This window comes from Macrobrachium rosenbergii, chromosome 54 (assembly GCF_040412425.1).
Source record: "Macrobrachium rosenbergii isolate ZJJX-2024 chromosome 54, ASM4041242v1, whole genome shotgun sequence".
Taxonomy (NCBI): domain Eukaryota; kingdom Metazoa; phylum Arthropoda; class Malacostraca; order Decapoda; family Palaemonidae; genus Macrobrachium; species Macrobrachium rosenbergii.
Window position 1 is genome coordinate 29924073 of NC_089794.1, and position 26625 is coordinate 29950697.

Sequence of the window (26625 nt, forward strand, 5' to 3'; positions counted from 1 at the left end):
ATAAAACACTGACTCCCATTACCGAAACATATCAAGCCAGATACGCCCATTACAGCAAATTCTTTCAGCCTGAACTACAGCAGAACAGCTCTTGCAGCACCTGCGATGGTCATTCACAACCTGCATGTTCCGACTTTCCAATTTCTGAGTCCCAGCGGGGCGTCGCGGCGGCCACGTTATTTCACCCAGAATTCCTCAGTGAACATTTTCCAGGCAATTTCATACGGGTCCCGCGAGTTTAACATTTTAGATGATTTAGAGTATCGAATGTTTTTTGGGTACTTTCCAGTTTCCAGGATTATGTTTTTAATGCTATATAAATGTTCTTTGGGTGGCATTACGAAAATGTTTTTAACTTGTTTTTAAATTGGGGAAATGAGCTGATATAGTGTATTTATCAGAAGGCATTTTAATATTATTTCCAGTAATTTCTTAAAAAAATAGATATATAAAAAATAGATATATCAAGTTTCACACAATAGAGGTTGGGTTATTACTTCCCACAAAGAAAGTATGTTTTTAATCATATTTCTTGACTGACCGTCTTTTTGTTAAAGCATTATGTAAAATGCTGAATTTACCAGCGTAATATGTTGATAACATGCAATAGTTACGCATGGTATTATATTAGATTTTGGATTTTGTCTATTACGTTTTTTTTAAAGGACCAATGAAAGGATTTTTATCTCAGTCGATTGCAGTTTATATATTTTTTTTTTTTTTTATCTTATTTACTATTATTTCAGATTTGGGATATTACATTCACACATTTTTTTAATTACTTTTAAAGTTTTTTTTAATACTTTTTTTATTTTTGTCCATTTGTTATTTTTATTTATATAGTTTTAATGTTTTAATTGGTGTGTTTAATATTTTAAAATTTCGGTGAAATAAATTTTACGTTTTTCTTCATTTCTATTGGTAATTAAAATTAATTTATTCAAAACTTTTGTAAATGGCTATATGAATTTTTTATTAGTCTAAATGGTATCGTTTTAGTGCTATTTTTCAATTAATATTGTTCAATACACTTAAATTCTTGTTGCTGATATTTGTTTTGTAAAGCGTGCTTAAAGGTTTTCCAATTCCTAATTATAATATTGGAAGAGAACCAAATTTGACGTTATTGAACGCCAACGGCGACTCCGCATCCAATTCTGCCCAAAGAATTACACGGTGCATTTTCGAATTACCAACTGCTTTAGCATGTAAATAAGCTCATTCAGCTTCCAATGCGAACATTGCAATTTGATAATTGTTATTTTATGCTTTCCTGACACCGGATGCTTTTAGCTACAAAGAATCGTGAAATGTATTCCTTTCAGAGAGGGTCAGTTTTCCATGCAAAATGTTGATCAGTTATGAATTAGTGTTATTTTTCAATTATCATGTATGATTATTCATGGCATTTGTCGTTGATTATAATTCATAATATCTTCCTTTCGTTTAACCTTCAACGTTTTTCTTACAATTTGCGAGAGACTGTTTTATCCATATCAGGAATGAGCGGTTTTAAGTATATTCCGCAACGTATATAAAATCAGTCTAAGATTAGCCTATTCTGCAACTAATCTAATATCAGTCTAAGATTATTCTGCAACTAATCTAACATCAATCTAAGATTATTCTGCAGCTAATCTAATATCAGTCTAAGATTATTCTCCAACTAATCTAATATCAATCTAAGATTATTCTGCAACTAATCTAATATCAATCTAAGATTATTCTGCAACTAATCTAATATCAATCAAGATTATTCTGCAACTAATCTAATATCAGTAAGATTATTCTGCAACTAATCTAATATCAGTCCAAGCTTATTCTGCAACTAATCTAATATCAATCTAAGATTATTCTGCAACTAATCTAACATCAATCTAAGATTATTCTGCAACTAATCTAATATCAATCCAAGATGATTCTGCAACTAATCTAAATATCAATCTACGATTATTCTCCAACTAATCTAATATCAATCTAAGATTATTCTGCAACTAACCTAATATCAATCTACGATTATTCTGCAACTAATCTAATATCAACCTAAGATTATTCTGCAACAGACCTAAAATTAGTATTCTGCAACAAATCTAAGATCGCTCTAAGGTTATTCAGGAGTAAATCTTAAATCACTCAAATCATTCTGAAAGAAACCTAATATCAGTCTAAGATTATTTTCCATCAAATATAAGATCAATTTGACCACCTTGATAGAGTCAAAAATGTCAACGTCAAAGCCAGTCTCTTTCACAGAATGGTGTTGAAGATATTTCCTATCAAGAAACATGCATACGGATCTTTCCTAGATATTGACCCCCAAGGGTTTTCGGGCGTCGTTATCGAGGACTAATATTTCTTGGGGGTCATCATCTTCATGATATTTACAATCTTTTGTTTACGTTTTTACAGTATTCCCCAGCGGCCTTGTACTAAACACGCCGCAAAGGTGGATATATACAGGGTTAAAACCCTCAGGGGTCACTATCTAGGAAAGATCCCATACACAGGCACGATTATGGGTAATTCAACCTTAAATAAAATAAAAACTACTGAGGCTAGAGGGCTGAAATTTGGTACGTTTGATGAGTGGAGGGTGGATGACCAACATACCAATATGCAGCCCTCTAGCCTCAGTGGCTTTTAAGATCTGAGGGCTGGCAGAAAAAAGTGCGGACAGAAAAGGTGCGGACGGAAAAGGTGCAGACAAAGTCGGCAAAATAGTTTTCTTTTACAGAAAACTAAAAAGGCCCTGATGAGTGTTCACCCTATTCCTCAAAGGCAATAAAAATAAAGTCCTGCCCAGTCTGCCAAAATGACACCTGGACCTGTAAAAGGAACCAACCAATACCGAAATATAATCCCTACTTTAATGCAAAGGAAAAAAAAAGTGAGTGAGAAAATCAACGCAGACAAAAATAAAATTTCGGGAAATCTCTGCAGAGAAAAAGTCGGATTAGACAGAGAAAACGCGCCCATGCAAACTCTGAATGGCCATCACTTGGGCGAGGGCTGTTCTAATTCAGACAGGAAGAGTTTCTTATCTCGTGAGTAGGGGGTCTGCTTGCTTTAAGCAGTGACGAATCTGAATTTCACGTGAGAGAGAGAGAGAGAGAGAGAGAGAGAGAGAGAGAGAGAGAGAGAGAGAGAGAGAGAGAGAGAGAGAGAGAGAGAGAGAGAGAGAGTAATCGGAATGGGAAGGCTGATGACGAGTTTCATTTCACGAAATTAGCAGATTTGTTTTTGAATTGAGGATTATAAGAGGCAAACCCGATGAAGGAAGCTTGAGAAAATACGATCTTTTGAGAAAATAAATACATCTTTTGAGTATACATATAAATACATATTTTATATATATATATATATATATATATATATATATATATATATATATATATATATATATATATATATTGGATATATATATATATATATATATATATATATATATATATATATATATATATATATATATATATATATATATATAAAATATATATATATATAATATTATATATATATATATATATATATATATATATATATATATATATATATATATATCTTTATTTACTTTTTAATTTACTTGGCATTGGGATTTGGAGTGGCTGCAAAACCTTTATCCTTCCGGTTATCAGGCATCCATACTGCTTATTTTTTCTGGGATTTTTTAAAAATGAAGAATGAGGCGTTTTAATGCTTAGCATGTATTGCACTTTCACGTATGTTTGTGTTAGTGTGCATCAGAGAGAGAGAGAGAGAGAGAGAGAGAGAGAGAGAGAGAGAGAGAGAGAGAGAGAGAGAGAGAGAGAGAGAGAGAGAGAGAGAGAGAGAGTTTTTGCTATTTGGCAGTCAGCTCAGTAGAAGATACCAATCCAGGAGGTATTTCAATGTTCTCAAGAAATATAGAACCATTTGCATTCGATTGTTTTTTGATTTATACACGAGACTTCACTTGCCATCACTGTTGCAGTTTTGTCCTCATATTCACCTGGATTATTTAGCTATTTTTACAAGATAAACAATCAAATCCTGTTATGATATTCCTCTCAATGTGTAAGTATTTGCTAAAATGACTTTTGAAGATAATGCCACATTACAACTATTTCAATGGTCAATCGTGAAGATACTACGCATCGCTGTATCAGGTTTGATATTTGTTCACCTGACATTCTCATAGGTGATACAAATACTCAAGGTTCTTTATATCTTATAAAACACAAAATTAGTATAATTCTCGATGGTGGTACCTGGTCCGATGTCAACACTCGCAATTGAAGTGAAGATTCCGTCTCAGTCCAACATCATTACTACATAACCCTGCCATGAGCTTTTATGAAGGGAGCAACATTGTAATTTGGTTGATACGCTGCTAACGGTCCAGGTTGACGTAACAAAGTAGCACTAAAGGTAATAAAATGAGAATGAAACTGACTTAGAAAAAAAAGACAAAATCTTTGACCCGACAGCGGCCATTAGCGTCAGAAAAGGAATGAAGAACTCGCGCTGGGAGACAAATGTGCAATGTTTGACCATATTTCTAGATAAAAAGACGAAAACGACGCTCAGCAGGATTAGTTGCGTCCTTGACGCAATATATCTCAGGCTTCCATTGGTCTGTGAACGACAGAGAGCCGATAATGTTCGTGTGAGGTATCCAAGATGATGATCTGAGACAAGATCCTGATGGGAGTTTGTGTTCGTTTGTTTGTCTGACAAATGACAGTCCACCAAATCGCTTTCGCGATGATATTGGTTCTTTTAATCGAATATTTTTTTCCAGTGCAACTTTTGACAGGAGATAAGGCTTGTAATTAAAACTTGATAATGCCATTCTTACCAGAGAATCGATCAAAATCTGTCCTTCTCGGTGCTAATATAGCAGATTTATTATCTCAAAAATATACTTATTATTGCCATTTATAAGATAAGGCTTGTAATTAAAACTTGATAATGCCATTCTTACCAGAGAATCGATCAAAATCTGTCCTTTTCTGTGCTAATATATCATATTTATTATCTCAAAAATAAACTTATTATTGCCATTTATAAGGACTTAACAAGTATCTGATGTCCTAAACTGATAAAATTTTTAAAATATTTAAAAGGTTCTCGAAAAGCATCTGAATATAAAGCACCCAGTTCCTTCAAATGCGAGAATGGGGTTTTGCAGAATTACATTACAGGAGAAAGCGGGGCTGATCCACATGTTATTTTTATGACCAGAAGAGTGAGTTCCATGAGCTCACAGAATTACAACAGGTTCATTCCCTAAAAACAGATCACTGTTGACAGTAGTATGATAAATGGATAGTTCAATTTCTACGAGTGTTCAAGGTAATATTCAGACTCTGGAAATGAATCTAGAGGCAACAGATGGCAAAATCTTTGTTGAGCAAAGTTTAAGTATTATTGAATCTGCTAAGCAGAGCCTAAGTATTTTTGCGGAATGAGTTTGCTGTTGATTTCCAACGGCCACTGGCATAAAGCAAAGTAAACAATTTTTAATGAAAACTTTCTACGAGAATGAAATGAAAAGTCTTAAGACTCAGGAAACATTCGATTTGAGAGAACGAGAAAGCAGATGTCAGAGACATCTGTTCTTACGTCACCGCCGCAAATATTCCTTCGGCATCTCTCTCGCGGGGAAAATCCATTGGCATTTTCACGCCCGTCGCTCTAAGTGAGTCTTTTGGGTTTGAAGGACCCGCAGTGACATCTCTGGCCCAAAACGACACCCGGGGCAGTCCAGGCGACCCTAAGAACGGAACGTCTTCGCTGGAAGAAGTGAAGGGTGCAAGAAGGCTCCTCTTTTGGGGGGGAAATTTTCGGAGATGTGGTCCTATTTTAAGGAAAGGGAGAAAGGGCATAATATACCAGGGATGCTTTGTGTGTGTGTGTGTGTGTGTGTGTGTGTGTGTGTGTGTGTGTGTGTGTGTGTGTGTGTGTGTGTGTTCTCGTAAAATGTTAATAAATGAAAATGCCCCTTGAATGATGCTTCATTTGCAAAAGGTTCTCATTTGTTTAGAACTTTTCGATGTTCTTCAAAATATCTCTCTCTCTCTCTCTGTATATATATATATATATATATATATATATATATATATATATATATATATATATATATATATACATATATATATATACATATACACATATAGGCCTATTTCTTTGTCGATAAGCCATTCGACCATTTGTGAAAATTGTCGGTTATACCCATTTGATTGGCCCAAATGGGTATTTTTAATGCTGTGGGTTATTACTTGCATATTGGCATTTACCACTTCAGTTTTTTGTTCTAAAATAAAAGACTTTAATATCGGGTGATTGAGAAGAGTTCGTTCACCCTCAGCCTTGCGGCCTTTAGGTTTGTACAGATAAATATCGGACCTTAATTTTAAGCAATATAAACGAATCTTCACATGGAGAGAGAGAGAGAGAGAGAGAGAGAGAGAGAGAGAGAGAGAGAGAGAGAGAGAGAGAGAGAGAGAGAGAGAGAGAGAGCTGAAAAAAGTACTGATGATCTTTGTTTCAATTTTTATAAAATATCAAAAAAAGTCTTTTCTAGTTATCCTCCTTCCTTCTTTACACTTATTTTCTTAGAGAGAGAGAGAGAGAGAGAGAGAGAGAGAGAGAGAGAGAGAGAGAGAGAGAGAGAGAGAGAGAGAGAGAGAGAGATAACACTTTGGCAAGACTGACTTGAAATTAAGCCAGCCCGTCCCCAACAGGATTCCAGTTTTAAGAACGGCTGAGAATCAGACATTCCTAGCCTGGAAGGACCTGACACTTAATCAGTCATTTCACTGTGCAAGATGGCAGACATAAGGAAACAACAGGAAAGGCAACTGCAGTGAAGGGAACTTCTTTATCAGGTTCCCTCGCAACTACAGCAAGGTGGCAGATGTTAGGGTATAACTGGAATCACAACTTCAGCGAAGGGAAACTCTTTTATCAACTTTCCCTCGCGCCTGTCTCCTGTTTATAAATATACCCCTCCCTGGATTCAGAGAGCCTCAATACCGTCCTTCCATCAAGTGGTCCAGAGGGCACCTGGTGTCCACCAATCGATCTCCGACCCGATGGTCAAAATATCTTTCGGCGGAGGGATTTTGGAATGCGCGAAGGAAAATTTTATTTTGGGGACGAATTTGGGACACGTCATCCTCCTCCGAGGAAAGGAGAAGACAGTGAATTGCACTGGAGAGGCGAGATAGACTTTGGTAAGATAAAAGAGATTCTGAAATATTTTAGTAAGGTGAGACAAGCAAAATGTACATATGGAGCTTGAGAAAGTATAAAGAAAAAACTATGCACTAAACATTTAAAGTACTGTGATTCCTTTATGTGTATTTTTGCTCCACTCAAATAGAAACTTTCACAAACAAATCTAGAATTCAGAATACTTGAAATAAAGTGTTGACTTATTCCATATAGTCATGAATTTGTAATTCATTCCTATAACTGGTTTTTATAAAGCCAGTGCTTGTATATTGCAACAACAAAACATTGCTAATATTCCATAACAGACTATTCGGTACCTCATCATCAATTACATAAATGTCTTTAAGATTCAATTTGCTCTCTCTCTCTCTCTCTCTCAGATAAAGACCAACAAACTCAGATATTCACACTAAACAGAAATTCTTTCTGTCTGTAAAAGAACAGCACACGTGTGCATTAATGCATATCATTCTTATGATAACAGAACCTATGCAGTGGGGGCAATGGCTTTGAATCAGTATGGTGAATAATTATTATTTATTTAGCCTACATGCAGTAAGTGTAATTTCTAAAATATATAATATAGCATCGTCTAACAAGAACCATAATTTCTTCACAGACGTTTCTTTTAAACTTTCCCCAAAACTCCCCTCTTGTATTCCAGTAGCGCCTGTCGTAAACTTGGCCCACATGAGTAGCCCCAAAAATGTTGCGGTGCAAAAACATTCCATTATCAAATCTCAGCTGAGAGCAATTCAGTTTTTTTCTTCTTCTTCTTCTTCTTCTTCTTCTTCTTTCATACAACGAAATTCCCGGACGCTGGCTTCCACATTTCAGACGTTTTGTCAAGGCTGCGCTGTTCTGTTTTCGGAAATTTCTTGCCGTGGTGTCGAATCGAGGTCGGTTGGTATTTGTTCAGCTTTATCTAGTTTGATTTTTAGTTCTCGTTTTTCGTATTTTTTTTTTTTTGTTTTTTTTTTAAGAACAGTTCATTTTTCCTTTCCTAAAGGTTCCAGTTTTTTTTTTTTTTTTGGGGGGGATTAAATAGTATTTTTTCTGCTTCCTCTCGTTTGTTTGATTTTTAATTCTGGTCTTTCGAATTTTCTTTTTTATTGTTTTTCAAAGAACAGTGAATAAAACTTTTGCTTTCCTAAAGGTTCCAGTTTTTTTTTTTTTTTGGGGGATTAAATAGTATTTGTTCTGCTTTCTTCGTTTTGACTTAATTCTGGTTTTTCGTATTTTTTAAAAATTGTTTTTCAAAGAAGAGTGAATCATACTTTCCTGTCCTAATGATTCCAGTTTTTTTGTTGTGGGGGGGGGGAATAAATAGTATTTGTTCTGTTTTCTAGGCTTTGACTTAAATCTGGTTTTCCGTTTTTTTTTATATTGTTTCTGATAGAACAGTTAATCATACTTCCCTACCCAAATGGTTCAAGTTTTCATGGTATGGGGTAAGGAACTCGTATTTGTACACTCTCTCTCTCTCTCTTAGATTCTCTGGATGTTGTAGATTTCCTCAGGGAGCCCTAGAGATGAGCCCTTGACACATAGGTATTCTAAAATAGGGCTACATTTCTTGTGGTTTAGTCTGAAACTAATTTTTTGCTTTGGAAATTGTAATAAAATTGTATTCAACCAGTATTCTTTCTTAAAATAAATTTTAGCGTAACACAAGGGACTCATATATATGTATATGTATATATATATATATATATATATATATATATATATATATATATATATATACACATATATATATATGTGTGTGTGTGTGTGTGTGTGTGTGTGTGTGTGTGTGTGTGTGTGTGTGTGTGTGTGTGTGTGTGTGTGTGTGTGGCAGTCAAGGAATGTTCTCCTGCTTTTTATTGGATAAATAAATGATAAAATGTTAATTGTCTTTGGTATATTTATCACTAAATGTTTATCATCACTCCTCAAAAAAATATCGAGACGCATCCAAATCCTCTGATAAATACGCAATTGGAGGAATCTTTATTTATTTGGAGATATTTCTCTCACAGAGATTCAAACTGATATACGAGCTCAGCCATTGCGCTAATGCCCAAGGAACAGATAATGAATAATATAATACTCCCGTTATTCTGTCTTTAAAAAATTAGTCCTCTCTCTCTCTCTCTCTCTCGTTAAGGAGAAACATCAACACCATTACCCCTGCATTTCAGCACAGAAATCTCTCAATTTTCAAAGGACTAGACTCTCTCTCTCTCTCTCTCTCTCTCTCTCTCTCTCTCTCTCTCTCTCTCTCTCTCTCTCTCGTAAAGAAGAAATGTCAAGGACACCATTATCCCATGTTCTGTCCCTACTAATGGTACTCTTCCATCAGAACCTACTAAACATTTTCATTCTGTTGTTATTTTTTTTTTTTAGCTTTAAAGCCTATACAACATTGGTTATTGGAATAATAAACTTCAGCAGGATAACTGAAATCAGTGTTGTGTGTGTATTACTGGAATTATTTCCTTGATGTATTCCCAATGTTTTATATATATATATATATATATATATATATATATATATATATATATATATATATATATATATATATCCTTATATATATTTATACATGTACATATATATATATATATATATATATATATATATATATATATATATATATATATATATATATATATATATATATATATGTATGTATGTATAATTCCTCTTAATTTTAAGCTATACTCAAGGTCAAATGAATTCTATATTATCTTTATTTTTTTGGGGTTTGATACTTGAGAATATAAACACACACACACACACACATATATATATATATATATATATATATATATATATATATATATATATATATATATAAATAAATGAATTATATATACATATATATATATATATATATATATATATATATATATATATATATATATATATATTATATATATATATATATATATTTTCAGGTTTCAAACAGGTTAACCTTGAGTTTGCAGGAAGTGTTACAAATGAGATTTCAATTGTATGGCCAACTCCATCCCAGCTGTAACCAACTACAGCAGTGTAACTACTAAGTACTAAAATTACTTTGGTTAACAAAACCGCAACGGGTTTTGAAGGAGCGTGCCTTAATCTCTTTACCTCAACATGGAATCAAATGTATTATATCCGCGTGCGTGACTGTGCATGTTTGTATGTGCTAGCAAAAAATCGTAAATTCTCAAGCTTTCTTTATTGAGTTTAGCCATCTTACAAAATCGTAATTTCTCAAGCTTTCTCCATTGGGTTTAGCCATCTTAATCCTCAGTTCGTAACCAAACCTGTCAATCTCGTGAAAAGGAATCCCGACTTAAGCCTCCGTATTTCGATTACTTCATCTCACGTGAATTTTAGATTCGTCACTGCTTAAACCAACCAGGCGCCCTATTCACACGGCAAGAAAGTCTTCCTATCCGAATTAGAATAGCTTTTGCAAAAGTGGCAGTTATCCAGAGTTTGCATGCGTGCGATCTCTCTCTCTCTCTCTCTCTCTCTCTCTCTCTCTCTCATTTCAAAAATAATACTGTGTAATAACACCTAGTATCTCTATCGTTTTTTCAAAGTTGGTTTGTTTTTCATTTTCCTAATTTCAGTGTGGAACTCTCTCTCTCTCTCTCTCTCTCTCTCTCTCTCTCTCTCTCTCTCTCTCTCTCTCTCTCTCTTTCAAAAATAATACTGTGCGTAACAACACCTAGTATCTCTGCCTTTTGTTCCAAGTTGATTTTTTTTCATTTTCCTAATTTCAGTATGGAACTCTCTCTCTCTCTCTCTCTCTCTCTCTCTCTCTCTCTCTCTAATACTCTCTCTGCCTGTTGTTCCAAGTTGATTTTTTTCATTTTCCTAATTTCAGTATGGAACTCTCTCTCTCTCTCTCTCTCTCTCTCTCTCTCTCTTTCTCAATTTTTTTTATTTCAGAGATACTAATGTCGGTGTCTTTTGTTCGCAGTTGATTTATTTTTCTTATTTTCCTAATTTCAGTGTGGAACTCTCTCTCTCTCTCTCTCTCTCTCTCTCTCTCTCTCTCTCTCTCTCTCTCTCTCTCTCTCTCTTTAAGGAATTCGTTGATTTTCTCGGTCAAGGTTTTTTCCGACTTGCATTACTGGAGGGATAATATTTGTGGATAGATTTTTCCGCTTTACAATTCGGGGTGTCATTTTGGCAGATTGGTCGGTGGGTGGGTGTGTCATTTTAAAGAGTGGTAATTTTTTTTTTGTTCTACGCAGAAGGTGGTTGGAAACTGCTGGTTTTTTTCTGCTAGGGTATTTTCTTAAATTTTTTTATTTACTTGGATGGAATGAGGTGGTTGTTATTTTGGGCATTTTTGTAAAATTTCTGTTACTATGTATGGACTGGGGTGGTCACTCATTTGGGCATTTAAAATATGTATTTTTAAGAGTGGGTTGGTTTTTTTTTTTTTTTTTTTGGCGGAAGGGAGGGGGAAATGAGAACTCTTTCGATATTTTTTTTTCTTGTGATGGGAGGGGGAGGGGGATGGATGTGTTGTCGAAGAGCACAGTGAACTGATTCTTCTCTTCATAATATTTGGAGATTCTGAACAATTATTCTATTCATTTTAGGTTTCCTTGCTGCAGATTCCTGTAGAATTTTTTTAATTCCGAAGGGATTCTTGTAGTGTAAATTTGTAATCTATAATTAACTCTGAAGAGATTATTTCAGCTCAAAATGAAAAACAAAATTTTCCTTATAAGCTTATTTTGTTTTTCATATTGTTTCTTTACTAAGATCATTTAATTTATTGGTACAATGTTCAAAAACATAATTATCATGTTATTAATTCTGGAGAGGTTTTATTATGAGCTCAAAAAAAGGGGGGGGTCTGTTCTTATAAATAAATAAATCCGTGCAAGTTCATATTGAAACCCACCGAACAGATTAAGTCGCCATAAAAAATGACTTTAAAACCTGCAAGATTTTAAATCTAAACTTTTAGAAGTCTGGACCTTCATCGGATCGTTTTAGCTCTTAAATCAAATTTTATTTAAAACGCGTCTGAGTTTGTATTTATTCGTTCTAAATTATCACTGCCACTAAATAGTTTCAGTTACAAAAAAACATTGATGCTTTAAACGTGTCAGAGATTAAACGTATTCAGCTGGTAACTGGGACGTTTCAACTTCGAAAACAAATGCTATTTACAACAAGTCAGATCTTAAACCTATTAGTCTGGAATTAACAACTTCGCTGGAAAGTTCCAGTTCCAAAAATTAATGATGCTTAAAACATGTCAGAGACCGGGCGTAACTTGCTTGTAATTCTCAGTGTAACAAGTTCCCTTCAAGAAGAGTGATTGAATCGTGCCCTGTGCAGCTGACAGGAGTTGGACCACTTTGCTCCACATACCCTTGAGGAGTAATATGAATGTCTCTTATAGGGGAATTTCTCAGACACCATATATGGGACAAACCTTGACCTTGACACTGCCTTTATCAGGTCAAAATGCTCTTAGCTTTGTTGCTGAATAATCTTACACTGATCTTAGATTTGTTGCTGAATAATCTTACATAGAGAGAGAGAGAGAGAGAGAGAGAGAGAGAGAGAGAGAGAGAGAGAGAGAGAGAGAGAGAGAGAGAGAGAGAGAGAGAGAGAGAGATCGCACACATGCAAACTCTGAATAATCATTACTTGTGCAAAAGCTATTCTAATTCGGAAAAGAAGAATTTGTTGCTGAATAATCTTACATTGAGAGAGAGAGAGAGAGAGAGAGAGAGAGAGAGAGAGAGAGAGAGAGAGAGAGAGAGAGAGAGAGAGAGATCGCACACATGCAAACTCTGAATAACCATCACTTGTACAAAAGCTATTCTAGTTCGGATAGGAAGAATACGTTGCTGGATAATCTTACATTGATCTTAGATTTGTTACATAATAATAATCTTAGATTGTCTTACATTTGTTGCAGAATAATCTTAGGCCGATCTTTGATCTGATGTAAAATAATATTACATTGATCTTAAACGTGTTGCAAAAGACTAATAGATTGATCTTATATTTATTGCAGAATAATCTTATGACCACTCATTCCTGATTAGGATAAAACTGTCACGCAAAAATATAAAAAATAAAAAGGTTGAAGATTCACTGAAAGACAAATATGAATTATTTATCAATGGCAGACGACATGAATGCTCAAATATGCTAGTTGAAAAATGACACTAATTCATAACTGATCAACATTTTGCACAGAAAACTGACCTGTGAAAGGAATACATTTCACGATTCTTTGTAGCTAAAAGCATCCGGCGTCCGGAGAGCATAAAATAACAATTAGCAAATTGCAATGTTCGCATTGGAGGCTGAATGAACTTATTTACATACTAAAGCAGTTGGTAATTCGAAAATGCACCGTGTAATTCTTTGGGCAGAATTGGATGCGGAGTCGCCATTGGCATTCAATAACGTCAAATTCGGTTCTCTTCCAATATTATAAAAGAAATTGAAAAAAAATCTAGACATGATTTAGAAAATAAAGGTTAAAATCAAGAATTGTACACAATTTGGATCAGTGTTAATTAAAGTAAAATTAAAAGAATGCCAATACGAAGATAGCCTTTTAAAAACTCAGTTTTAATAATGATGACGAGAAATCAATAATTCTGATAATACTAATTAATCAATATTGAAACTGAAGGTAAAATAAAAAAAAAAATCTGTTCTACCTTACTTGCAAAATTTAAAAGATGATACGCGTAGAGAATATGTCCCAAAGAACCTTTATGTGACATTGGAAAATGCCTTATAAAAATATTCAATATTCTAAATCATCTAAAAGGATAAACTCGCGGAACCTGTATGGAATTGCCTGGAAAATGTTCACTGAGGAATTCTGGGTGAAATAACGTGGCCGCCGCGACGCCCCGCTGGGACTCAGAAATTGGAAAGTCGGAACATGCAGGCTGTGAATGACCATCGCAGGTGCTGCAAGAGCTGTTCTGCTGTAGTTCAGGCTGAAAGAATTTGCTGTAATGGGCGTATCTGGCTTGATATGTTTCGGTAATGGGGAGCCAGTGTTTTATTTAATATTTATACAGATTTAAGGTGTGTGACTTCTAAAATTTATCATTTGCGAATAATTAAACAATGTAAACTTATCTTTGTATTATTATGTAAGAGCTGTTCTGCTGTAGTTCAGGTTGAAATAATTCCCAGTATTTTGCTTACCTGGCTTGGTATCTTTCGCCAACAGAGAGTCAGTGTTTTATTTAATAATGTGTTAAGGCGTGTCACTTTTAAAATATATCCTTTTTCGAACAATTACACAGTGCAAATCGATATTTTCATCAAGTTGTATATAAATAAATGCATAAGGACATACACACTATGTTAAAAAAACAAACACGGTTTAGAAAATAAGGAAGAAAATGGCACAAGCACAAGCAAGCGCTCTGGAAGCAGATTCAGTGGGACGTGACCACTAAGTCTCAATTTTCTTGGGTCTGATTTTCCTGTTTTCCCCCAAAAGAAGGAATTTTCCCTCCTGACAAATTCATATTTCTGATACGGATTGAATCTGCTCAATGACCCTCTTGCTCGCAATATTTCTTCTCCGTTGTGGGCGCCTTTCCTCCCTCAGTCCCACAGATTTTCTTGGCAAGCACGAGCTTAGATGTATGTGTGGTCCGTGCGAGAAGGCAAAGACAAACATACATACATACATACATACCGTACATATATACATATATATATGTATCATATATATATATATATATATATATATATTGGATGATACATACATACATACATACATACATACATACATACATACATACATACATACATACATACAATGAAACATTACATATTTATTTCTGGTATATATATTCATATATATAATATATTCATATTCCACATACATACATTGCATAACATACATTAGCCACGTAAATACATACAATACAAACATACCATATATATATATATATTTAATCATCTCATATATGGTAGGTTCAACTATATATATAACTTATATGTATGTGTATGTACGTGTATACTGTATATTTAAAAATTGCAAAATCCATTCTGATGAAACGACGTTGACAAAATCATATCTAAATAATTTGAGGTAAATTATGATTGGTAGAAAACTTGAAAATAAAAATTAACAGGAAAAACAGTTTGATGAAATACTGAAAACACTTATGACAAAATATTTGTAATATATCTGGCACAGTGGTGCAGAGGAAAACGACATTATAACCACACGGTCTACAAAGTTTGAATAGTTGAATAAAGTATTTAGGCAAAAGACCAAGCACTGGGACCAATGAGGTCATTCAGCGCTGAAACGGTAATTGACTGAAAGTTTGAAATGTGTAACAGGAGGAAAACCTCGCACTTACACTATGAATCAATTGTCAGGAGAGGGTGGAAAGTAAGATGGAAGAAAGAGAATATGAAAGGAGGTACAGTAAAAGGAACGAAAGGGGTTGCAGCTAGCGGCCGAAGACACGCTGCAAAGAACCTTAAAGTAATGCCTACAGTGCACCGCATGAGGTGCACTGACGGCAATACTACTCTACGGGGAGGTCCAGAAAGTTTGACACACATATTCTGAGAAACACGACATACTGATGAATGAACAATTTTATGGCAGTCACATCTATATATAATTTGAAAGGTTCATTTGTCTTGAATGTTTAGAGTAAGTAGTTCATTGCAACTTGCATCGAAGAGGACTCTACTGGCATAACCAAAACTTTCCGAATCTTGTCAGTACGCAAAGAAGACGAAAAAGGAAATTTTTGAAAGAATTTCGTCTTATCAACTTTGACGCCGAAATCCTTCTCATCTTCTGGCTGTCCACTCAAGCAATTTACTGTCCTGTCCCCACTTTCCACGGAGGAGGAGGTCTTCCTTTCCCCGAGAATTCTCCTGCCAGAAATTTCCCTCGGCGCTTCTTTCCAATCCTTGCAGCGGCGGGGACATTGCGTCCATCGGGCCGAGGCTCGATTGAAGCACCCCAGGAAGCTTTTGGGCTAAAGTGGAGGAGTCAAAATTTTGGCTCCTCCTCGAGTCCACTGACCAAATTTATAAACCAGCGTCGGAGGAGAGAGGGTCTGTAGATTATCGCTGCGGAAAAGTGTCATTCTTGTGTTCATGTGCCTTGATGGTCCACATTCAGCATTCTGCAAATGATCACAATATTGTCACTCTCCATTTATTTACGAGTAAACTTTTATCTCTTTAGGTAAACAACGTTATGACTAGTAATAGTAGTTGACTTGCACCAGAGTATCCTTTAGGAAATATCAGTCAAGTGCAGAAAAACTGAGTTTCTTTTTCTTCAAGTGTAGATTTTTGCATTTGTTTTTCATGATTCAAAAGGTATACTTAGTAAGCTTAAAATTATAAATATTACATATAGTAGATTATAAGTATTAAACAGAGTGACTGCAGAGTAACTGTTAAAATATTCGTTCACCATAAGGTGGCCCAAACCTGGTCAGGTATTAAAAAAATTAATACACAAATTAATACACAAATATTCTGTCAACTCATGACAGAAAGTAAATGCACTCTTAATGACTGTAAAAAGATTGTTCATACAGAACACACTGTTCTGAACGATTCATAAGATGTAAATATGTTTAATTTCATGAAGAAAATCATTATGATTCTCATTACTTCAAAATGTATAGGGTGGTATTAACGTTAGTTGTAAGTGCTTTCCCACATGCCTTTATTTGTCTATCTATCTATCTACATGTACATATATATATTAATATATATATATATATATATATATATATATATATATATATATATATATATATATATATATATATGCATAATATATATATATATATATATATATATATATATATATATATATATATATACATATACATATATACACATATATACACTAATATAAATATATATATACACATACATACATACATACATACATACCATAAAGTAAAACACCAAAGAATTCACGGAAGACAATAATTCACCCGAACAAAAAATAACACAACACGTATTAAACGAAAAATCAATGGGACGTGACCGTAAGTTCCAGGACCCTCCTTGTTCCTATTTTGGCATTTTTTCAAAACGACCGAAATTCCTTTTCCTCACAAATACATATTTCTGATACAAGATTGAATCTGGGGGACGACCTCGTCCTCACAGTATTTTCTCTTTTCTTTCGTATCTTCAGTTCCTTTCAAAGAGTTCCATAGATCTGTTTTATCTGTAAATTTTATCGGTGTTAAGGACAGTTCCCCTTGTGGGGGGCGGTTGGCCTCAGAGAAAAATTAGACAATGGTCACTCTCATGTTCATATTTTTATACTTTAACATATGGATAAGAGGGAAATTATACACCTTTTGCAGCCTTTACACATTATTTGTTACTAATAAACCTAAATAGGTTCTTGATCCGTAGCAAGTTGAACTTTCTCAATGACAATGCGCCACTGATCTCTGTCTTACACATTCCCAATGACAATGCGCCACTACTTCTGTCTTACATTCCCAATGACAATGCGCCACTGACCGCTGTCTTACACATTCCCAATGACACTGTGCCACTGACCTCTGTCTTACACATTCCCAATGACACTGTGCCACTGACCTCTGTCTTACACATTCCCAATGGCAATGTGCTGCTGACCTCAGTCTTACACATTCCCAATGACAATACGCCACTGACCTCTGTCTTACACATTCCCAATGACAATGCGCCACTGACCTCTGTCTTACACATTCCCAATGACAATGTGCCACTGACCTCAGTCTTACACATTCCCAATGACAATGCGCCACTGACCTCTGTCTTCCACATTCCCAATGGCAATGCGCCACTGACCTCTGTCTTCCACATTTCCAACGACAATGCGCCACTGACCTCTGTCTTCCACATTCCCAACGACAATGCGCCACTGACCTCTGTCTCCCACGTTCCCAATGACAATGCGCCACTGACCTCTGTCTTACACAAACTAATTCACTTCTCTGTTATTTGAACTCATTTGTTTTCGTTCCTCTTCAGCACTATCTAACCAGCAGATTTTAGTTCGCCCTCTCCTCCTTCTGGCTACACTTCAGAATTTCAGAATTGTTAATCTTCATCATCTACTTATCCTCAACTCTCTCCACAAGACCAAGCAATATAAAATCCTTCATACCAATTCTTATTTGTACCTACAATTTTCTCATCCTTTCAAATAGTACACAAGCAGCCTTTTTTCCCCTCGCTTACAAAACTGCACAAATCTGAGTTAAAAGATTCTCGATTCTGTCCACCTCCTTGTTGATAAATCTACAGTTTCTGTAATAAGCATATACCTCATTCCACTATTGGTAAACTGAGTTTTTTATTCGTTCCACTGGTATCCTTGAGACAATGACTTCGTATGGGGACATCACACTAATGAATTCCTAAAGCTGATTCACAAACATTTTTGTCGCAAAAACCCTTATCCTGATTCTCTTACAAATTAACAGATTAGATGCAACCACCTCCTACAACGATTCTGTAGTGTAGAAGTTCCTAGAAGCTTCTAAACGCTACTGTATTGAATTGAATATAGGATTTAGGCTAATAGGCCAAGCACTGGGACCTATGAGGTCATTCAGCGCTGAAACGGAAATTGACAGTAAAAGGTTTGAAAGGGGTAACAGGAGGAAAACCTCGCAGTTGCACTGTGAATCAATTGATGGGAGAGGGTTGAGGAAAGAAAGTAAGATGGAAGGAAGACAATATGAACGGAGGTCCAGTAAAAGGGACGTAAGCGGTTGCAGCTAGGGGCCGAAGGCACGTCGCAAAGACCCTTAAGTAATGCCTAGTGTGCACCGCACCATATAACTGAAATGGAAATTAAGACCTGAAAGTAATCAGTTTACGTTTGGATACCTCTACTGGAAAAACATTTCTAGGAACCTAACTTCTAACAGGTGTCATATCAGCCACCTCCAATACCAGCAGTGGTTTCAAAAGTTATGTGAATCTTAAAACTCTTTACTGTTGCTTACCATTCAAGGCCCTTTTAGCTCTCAACCCAGCATTATTGTGGTCTGAAACGTGTCGCCACATTGAGAAAAGCTACACTGTCTTTAATAACATCTTACCTGGAAAAATGGGAATAGTGTTTGAAAGAGCGAACCGCACTAAATTGCTAGTAAGCTTAAGGAAAAATTAACAATAAAGTCTGGTTAAAAAAAAAATTACTAAAAAAGGAATGAGAATCCAAAACAGAAAGCATTGTGAACATTACCTGAATTTGAGTTGTATATTGAATTCCTTCCACCAAAAAATAAACCTACCTAATATAAATCGCTGAAATATGAATTACCATCGCCAACGAATTCCCGTGAATAAAATAAAAGAACCGGTTCCCGGGAAGGATTTGAGAATGGAAATCATCGCAATAACATTCCCGGAACAGCTCGTGTGAACAAACATTTGAAGGGAAATGTTGGAAACGTTCAGGGCTAAGTTAATGAAATGTTTGCGAAGAAATGAGAAACTTCACGAATAAAGCTTGACAACGTATGAGACGGTTATTTCATAGGAGTTAGAGTCTATGCTATGTACAACGATAAATTCAATTTTGAATGAACATTTTACGTATCATGAGGAAACTCCGCAGAAGGCCGATGTTTTCAAGAATCTGATTTTTAGTTTTCTGTAAAAGAAAACTACTGTGCCGGCTTTGTCTGCCCGCCCTCAGATCTTAAAAACTACTGAGGCTAGAGGGCTGCAAATTGGTATATTGATCATCCACCCTCCAATCACCAAACATACCAAATTGTAGCCCTCTGGCCTCAGTAGTTTTTACTTTTTTTAAGGCTAAAACTAGCCATAATCGTGCTTCTGGCAACGATATAGGATAGGCCACCACCGGGCCGTGGTTAAAGTTTCATGGGACTCGGGTCATGATACCGAGACCACCGAAAGATAGATCTATTTTTGGTGGCCTTGATTATACGCTGTAATGGCTGTACAGAAAACTCGATTGCGCCGAAGAAACTTCGGGGCATTTTTTTACTTGTGTTGGTAACTTAACTTACGAAGTAGCACGAAGATAAACCAAAGTTATTGCAGAAAGTGCCTAATACATATAGGTCTGTCAAACTTGCAGTTAACAGGCTTTATACATATACAGTATACATACAGAATAAAGAAATACAAAATAACTGAAACCTGATTCTGAAATTCATCTTGCATCTTCGAAGTTCCGAAGTTTCCTTTTACAATTCCCTTTCATCTTTTTTTGCTTGGAGGGGATTTTTGGGGGTGGGGGTGAGAGTACCACGTCTCCCCCTCAAAATGGAATTTTCCTTCGCGCGTTCCAATCTCCCCAGCGAAGATATTTTGTCCGCTGGGTCGAGGTTCGATAGGGTGGAGGGCCCCAGGTGCCTTTTTGGTCATGATGGGGAAAAAAGAATTATAACTTTTTGAAGCCCAGAAGTCATCTTTATAAACCGGCGCCTGGATACTGCGACATCAGGGGATTCCTTCTCAGGGATTCTGTTTAAGGGATTCCATCTGAGAGATTCTGTCTCAGGGATTCCGTCTCATTGAAACTTGCTCTTCTGGTATGATGACATCACCGACAATAGTGTGATGACGTCACCGACAATGGTGCAATGGCGTCACCGACAATGGTGTGATGACGCCATCGACAATGGCGTGATGACGTCACCGACAATGGCGTGGTGACGTCACCGACAATGGTGTGATGACGCCACCGACATGGTGTGATGACGTCACCGACAATGGTGTGATGACGTCACCGACAATGGCGTGATGACGCCACCGACAATGGCGTGATGACGCCACCGACAATGGTGTGATGACGCCACCGATAATGGCGTGATGACGTCACCGACAATGGTGTGATGTAGCCACCGAAAATGGTGAGATGACGTCACCGACAAGGGTGTGATTACGTCACCAACAATGGTGTAATGGCGTCACCGACAATAGTGTGAGGACGCCATCGACAACGGTGTGATGACGCCACCAACAATGGCGTCACCGACAATGGTGTGATGACGTCACCAGCAATGGCGTGATGACGTCACCGACAATGTAAGAGAAACAGAATAGATCTCAATCAACCAGTCACGTGACATGTTTCCTATTTTGAATTTTTATCTTTTCCTCATTTTATTCGGCCGATAACCTCTTGTTTTAGGGAAAGAAAAGTAGCAGAACTTACTCTTCACCAATATACGTTTTTAAATAACCCTTATGTTCAATGGGTGTATGAAAATTTTAAGACCAAAAATTTAACAAGTTCACAAAACAGCCATAGGTATATTTATGGACGACACCCTTTTGTCTGTAAAACACATGTAATACATACACACAGACAACAGACACACATATATATGTACACTACCACAGGTGAAAAATAAGAGACGGGGTGTAGGTCCTGACCGGTTTCGACTTTATTTCAAGCCATTGACGAAGGACTGATACAGAGTATAAGAAGTCACAAATATATATACTACAGGAACAGTACTGACGAACATACACAACCGTTAGAGACTACATATCAACCCCAGGCCGGTATATAGTGGCTTTCAAAACTCATTTGGCTAAAAATCACAACATACTCTCACCTGCAATGTATATATATATATATATATATATATATATATATATATATATATATATATATATATATATATATTTATATTTATATATATATTATATAATATGGACAAAATATATATATAAAATGATTACCACCTCTTTCTTTATTGGACCATTACTTTATATTTCCTTTCGTACTTCTAGAATGGCTATGCCTTCTTCAATAAGGGAACAAGCCACTAGCCTCTCCCATACAATAATATGGATTCATTCCCGTTTTCTCACGATTCCTAAATCAAGTTCTTGTTAACAATTGACAGTCAGCGTTGTCTGTTGCCAAAACATAATCTTAGGAATGGGAATGGGAATGGGAATGTCACCTAAACAATGATAATAAATTCTTGCAGTTTCCTCTTTCATTCTATAAATTATATTACTGGGTTGGAAGACTATGGTGATAGTTTAAGTTAAAGACAAGCATTAAAAAAAAATTAATATAAGGGGAATATATTGGCAAAGATGTCGCCTTTATGGACGTTTTCTGAAGAAACATATTGCCAAAAATAGCCATATTGCATGTACTTTATACGGACGATTATGATGACAGTTTAAATTAGAGTTAAGCATAAAAAAACATTTTTTTAATAAAGGGGCATATATTGGCAAAGATATCGCCTTTATGGACTATTCTGAAAAATAAACATATTGGCAAAAATAGTCATATTGCATATAATTCACTTGAACAGTTCCAATGATTAACTTTACTTAAATTCCCATAAGAACAAAAGCACGCATGCGCACATACACACACACACAGAACTAAAGACAGACACGTCAACAGAGAGATGCAAGCGCGTCATAAAACTCTCCCTGTCAACACCCCGTCCCACGGACAGAGTTTACAGCCTTCAAGATGGCCATCTCCTCTCCGTCATTCACAGATCATTGAAGACGGGAAAGATATCGCGGAAGGGATTCCGAGAATTCGGACGAAAGGTCTGTTTAGTTGCTTATTCGTAAACAGGATCTCGCATCGTAAACAAGACCCCGGATCGAATTCTTCCGTTCGCGGTCCGATGGCATCGCTCGGTCGAAGTCACTGTTCCTGCTTTACGACGACGCTTTTATAATCTCTTACTGCCTTTAGTAACCTGTTTCACATTGCATCCTTTCCCTTCCTACATTCCCCCGTCAGACATATTTCAGCGTGGGTACGTTTCACTCGTGCTTCGGTAGCGTTTATGAGAAGCGCAGGTCGCCGAGATGATGCTGAAAGTCAGCGCCCTGTCACATTCATTTGTTTATTGTGGCAGCGTTGTCGCCGAAGCCAACTTGCTTCTGAAGAGAATAAAAACTTGAAGAGAACAAAGCCTCAGGATTCTGAGGCTTGAATGAGTTCAAACGTGCGTAACTAGGACGAGGATTTCTGGTACGGAACTGTCATCATCACGCCAATGAAGGAGAATGTATTTGCAAACTTCCTGATTCATAGTGTTTACGTTTCACCATCTACCGAAATTAAATCAATCTGAACTGAAACAAGTAAAATATGCGCCGGAGTTTCTTCGGCGCAATCGAATTTTCTGTACATCGTATAATCAAGGCCACCGAAAACAGATCTATCGTTCGGTGGGTTCAGTATAATGCTATATGAGCAGCGGCACGATTGTGGCTAAATTTATCCTTAAATTAAATAAAAACTACTGAAGAGGCTAGAGGGCTGCAATTTGGTATGTTTGATGATTGGAGGGTGGATGATCAACATACCAATCTGCAGCCCTCTGGCCTCAGTAGTTTGTAAGATCTGAGTGCGGACAGAAAAAATGTGGACAGAGAAAAGAGAGGACGGACAGACAAAGCCGTCACAATAGTTTTCTTTTACAGAAAACTAAAAAGTGACGGCAGAAAAATAATTATTATACCTACAACTACCAAGCATACAGTAGGGCTGAGACGCGCTTGAATGATGCTTCAACATGAATCGGTAATTTGCGAAATCAATTTGAACTGAACTAAAATACGGCAGAAAAATAATTTATTATATCTACAAGGACAAGGTACACCGTAAAGCTGATATTATGTACTTTAATGATATTTTAAAACGATTCGCTAATTGAATTAAGTCTTAAGGGCAGGAAAAATACTAGAATCTAATTGTCTTAATCACGGCTGGTAAATCATTACTTATTGTTCCCTCTCCTTTGTGTTTGGGGACAGGGAATTCTTTATCATTTAACCGAATATAGCGGAATATATTTCACGGTGTTGTGAAGCTAAAACCCTCCTCAGGTATTATGAGACCATGAAATAACAATTAGCAAATAGCATTGTTTGCACTGGGGCGTGAATGAGCTTATTTGCATAATGAAGCAGGCGGCATTTCGAAAATCCTCCCCCCAACCAGCCGCCCCCAACACACAATTTTCCGGGTACAATAACATTCACAGGAAAATGTAATGGAGAAGAACCCGACTTCAGCTGTCTTATTAAAAACTCGGTTCTACCGAGTTCTGGTTCAAAGTATAACTTAGAGATACATTTTCTCTCTCCAGGTTGTAATGATAAGAAGTAATGGGCAGATCTGCTATCAGGAACTTGTTTATTGTGGATCTTGGTACGGGCTAGATTCATAATCTGAATCTGTAGTCTTGCTCAGCAGCATCAGAAATCATTGCTCTTTTGACCTCAGGAAGGTCCATTTATAAATCTTATAAGTGGACAGGTCCATAAATACAAAGCCTTTATTTCCTGTTAAATAAGGAAAGTTATCCATTCCACCTTCATCACACCCTCAACAATGTGAGAACTGATGACAGATTTCAAGAAATATTTCCAGCGAGAAGAAATTTCTCTTCTATAATAATGTCTGATTTTTTTTTTACTGCACATACACATTATACACTCCCCACAGAAGGGATTTTCCTTACTTCTCGTTATTCACTGAACCAGAAAAACATCATAATAGCCTCTAAAAAGGAAACAAAAATCTAAAACATTAAAATGAGTGACACTCACTGAAACAGAAATGTGTTTGAAATCCTGATGAAGAAACTAAGAGATAAAGTATTCATTTTATTCCGCTTATAAAATAGAAGCTGGAAAAAGTCATTAAAATAATACTATTAACTTGAGCAGACTTTTAAACCTTGCTAGTCAGCAAGACAGAAGTATATTACTGCTGTTTAACAACAATTAAGAGAATATCTCACGAGAGTTTATTCACTTTTTCTGAATACTTTCTTTAATTAGACTTTGTTACCCAAGAATCAATATAATCCTTCTGTTAGATTCATCTTTATTTTAATGGCATGCCATAAAGGTATCATATACTTATCAAAACAATTTTTAAACCCCTCTTTTCCAATTATAACAAGTAAACCTTGGGCCGAAGTTTCCGTGGCGCACTCGAGTATTCTGTACATCGTATAATCAAGGCCACGGAAAATAGATCTACCTTTCGGTGGTCTCGGTATAATGCTGTATGAGCCGCAGCCCCGTGAAACTTTAACGACTGCCCGGTGGTGGCCTGGCCTATATCGTTGCCAGACGCACGATTATGGCTAACTTCAACCTGAAATAAAATAAAAACTACTGAGGGTAGATGGCTGCAATTTAGTATGTTTGATGATTGGAGGGTGGATGATCAATATACCAATTAGCAGCCCTCTAGCCTCAGTAGTTTTTAAGATCTGAGGGAGGACCGAAAAAGTGCGGACAGAAAAAAGTGAAGACAGAGAAAAGTGCGGACAGAAAAAAAGTGCAGACGGACAGACAAAGCAGGCACAATAGTTTCCTTTTAAGAGAACTAAAAATTGAAATAAGTAATGGATATTTTAATACTAGGTCTGAAGAATGTTCTAGTGCGTGTTAAAGAAATGTTTCGTAATCATGATTAATAGCTCATACTTATAATATACTAATTTAATTTCTCTCTCTCTCTCTCTCTCTCTCTCTCTCTCTCTCTCTCTCTCTCTCTCTCTCTCTCTCTCTCTCTCTCTCTGTATTTATGCAACGACTTATTTTCTTCAGTTTTTTCCGAGAGACTAAAGGGATTTCTTCATGAATACAGACGGGAGAACCGCCCCCCCCTCCCCGCTCTTCCTCCGTGATACGATGCTATATCTTTTTCGTTTTTTTATATCTTATTTTTGTTTTCCTTCTCATCTCTTCTCTTTCATGATGGAGAGGTGGAACAGCCACCAAAGTGCCTACGTTATTGCTATTAAGATATCCTATTCTAATACTTAAAATGAAGTGAATAACCAAAATGAACTAAAATTACACGTTTTTCATTTGAAGCAAAATAGAAATTGTTTACAATAAATAAAAGCCAAAATGTCTGGGAATGTAATTTGCAATCTGAAGAAAAGTAATAACTGGTTATAGACGAATACCCCAAAATGTCTGGGAATGTAATTTGCAACGTCTGGGAATGTAATTTGCAATCTGAAGAAAGGTAATAATTGGTTGCAACCGAAAATACCAAAATGTCTGGGAATAAGCTTCGAAGAAAAATAATGATAATTATTTTATACATAAAAATCTTGAATATCTAGGAATATGCTTCAAAGAAAAATGCTCATTATTTTATACATACAAATCCAAAATACCTACAGTAGGAATATCCTTTCATGTCCTCAGACTGAATAATTTCCGATGACCAAAACCACCTTAAATTCTGGGAACAGATTTTCCCATCTGAAGCAACACACTGACGCAAGATAAACAAAACACTTCTTAAAACATTCAGGGAATCATGAATTTAATATCTGGCACAAGACAATAACGAGATAATATAATCTCTCTCTCGAACATTAAAAAAATAAAGAC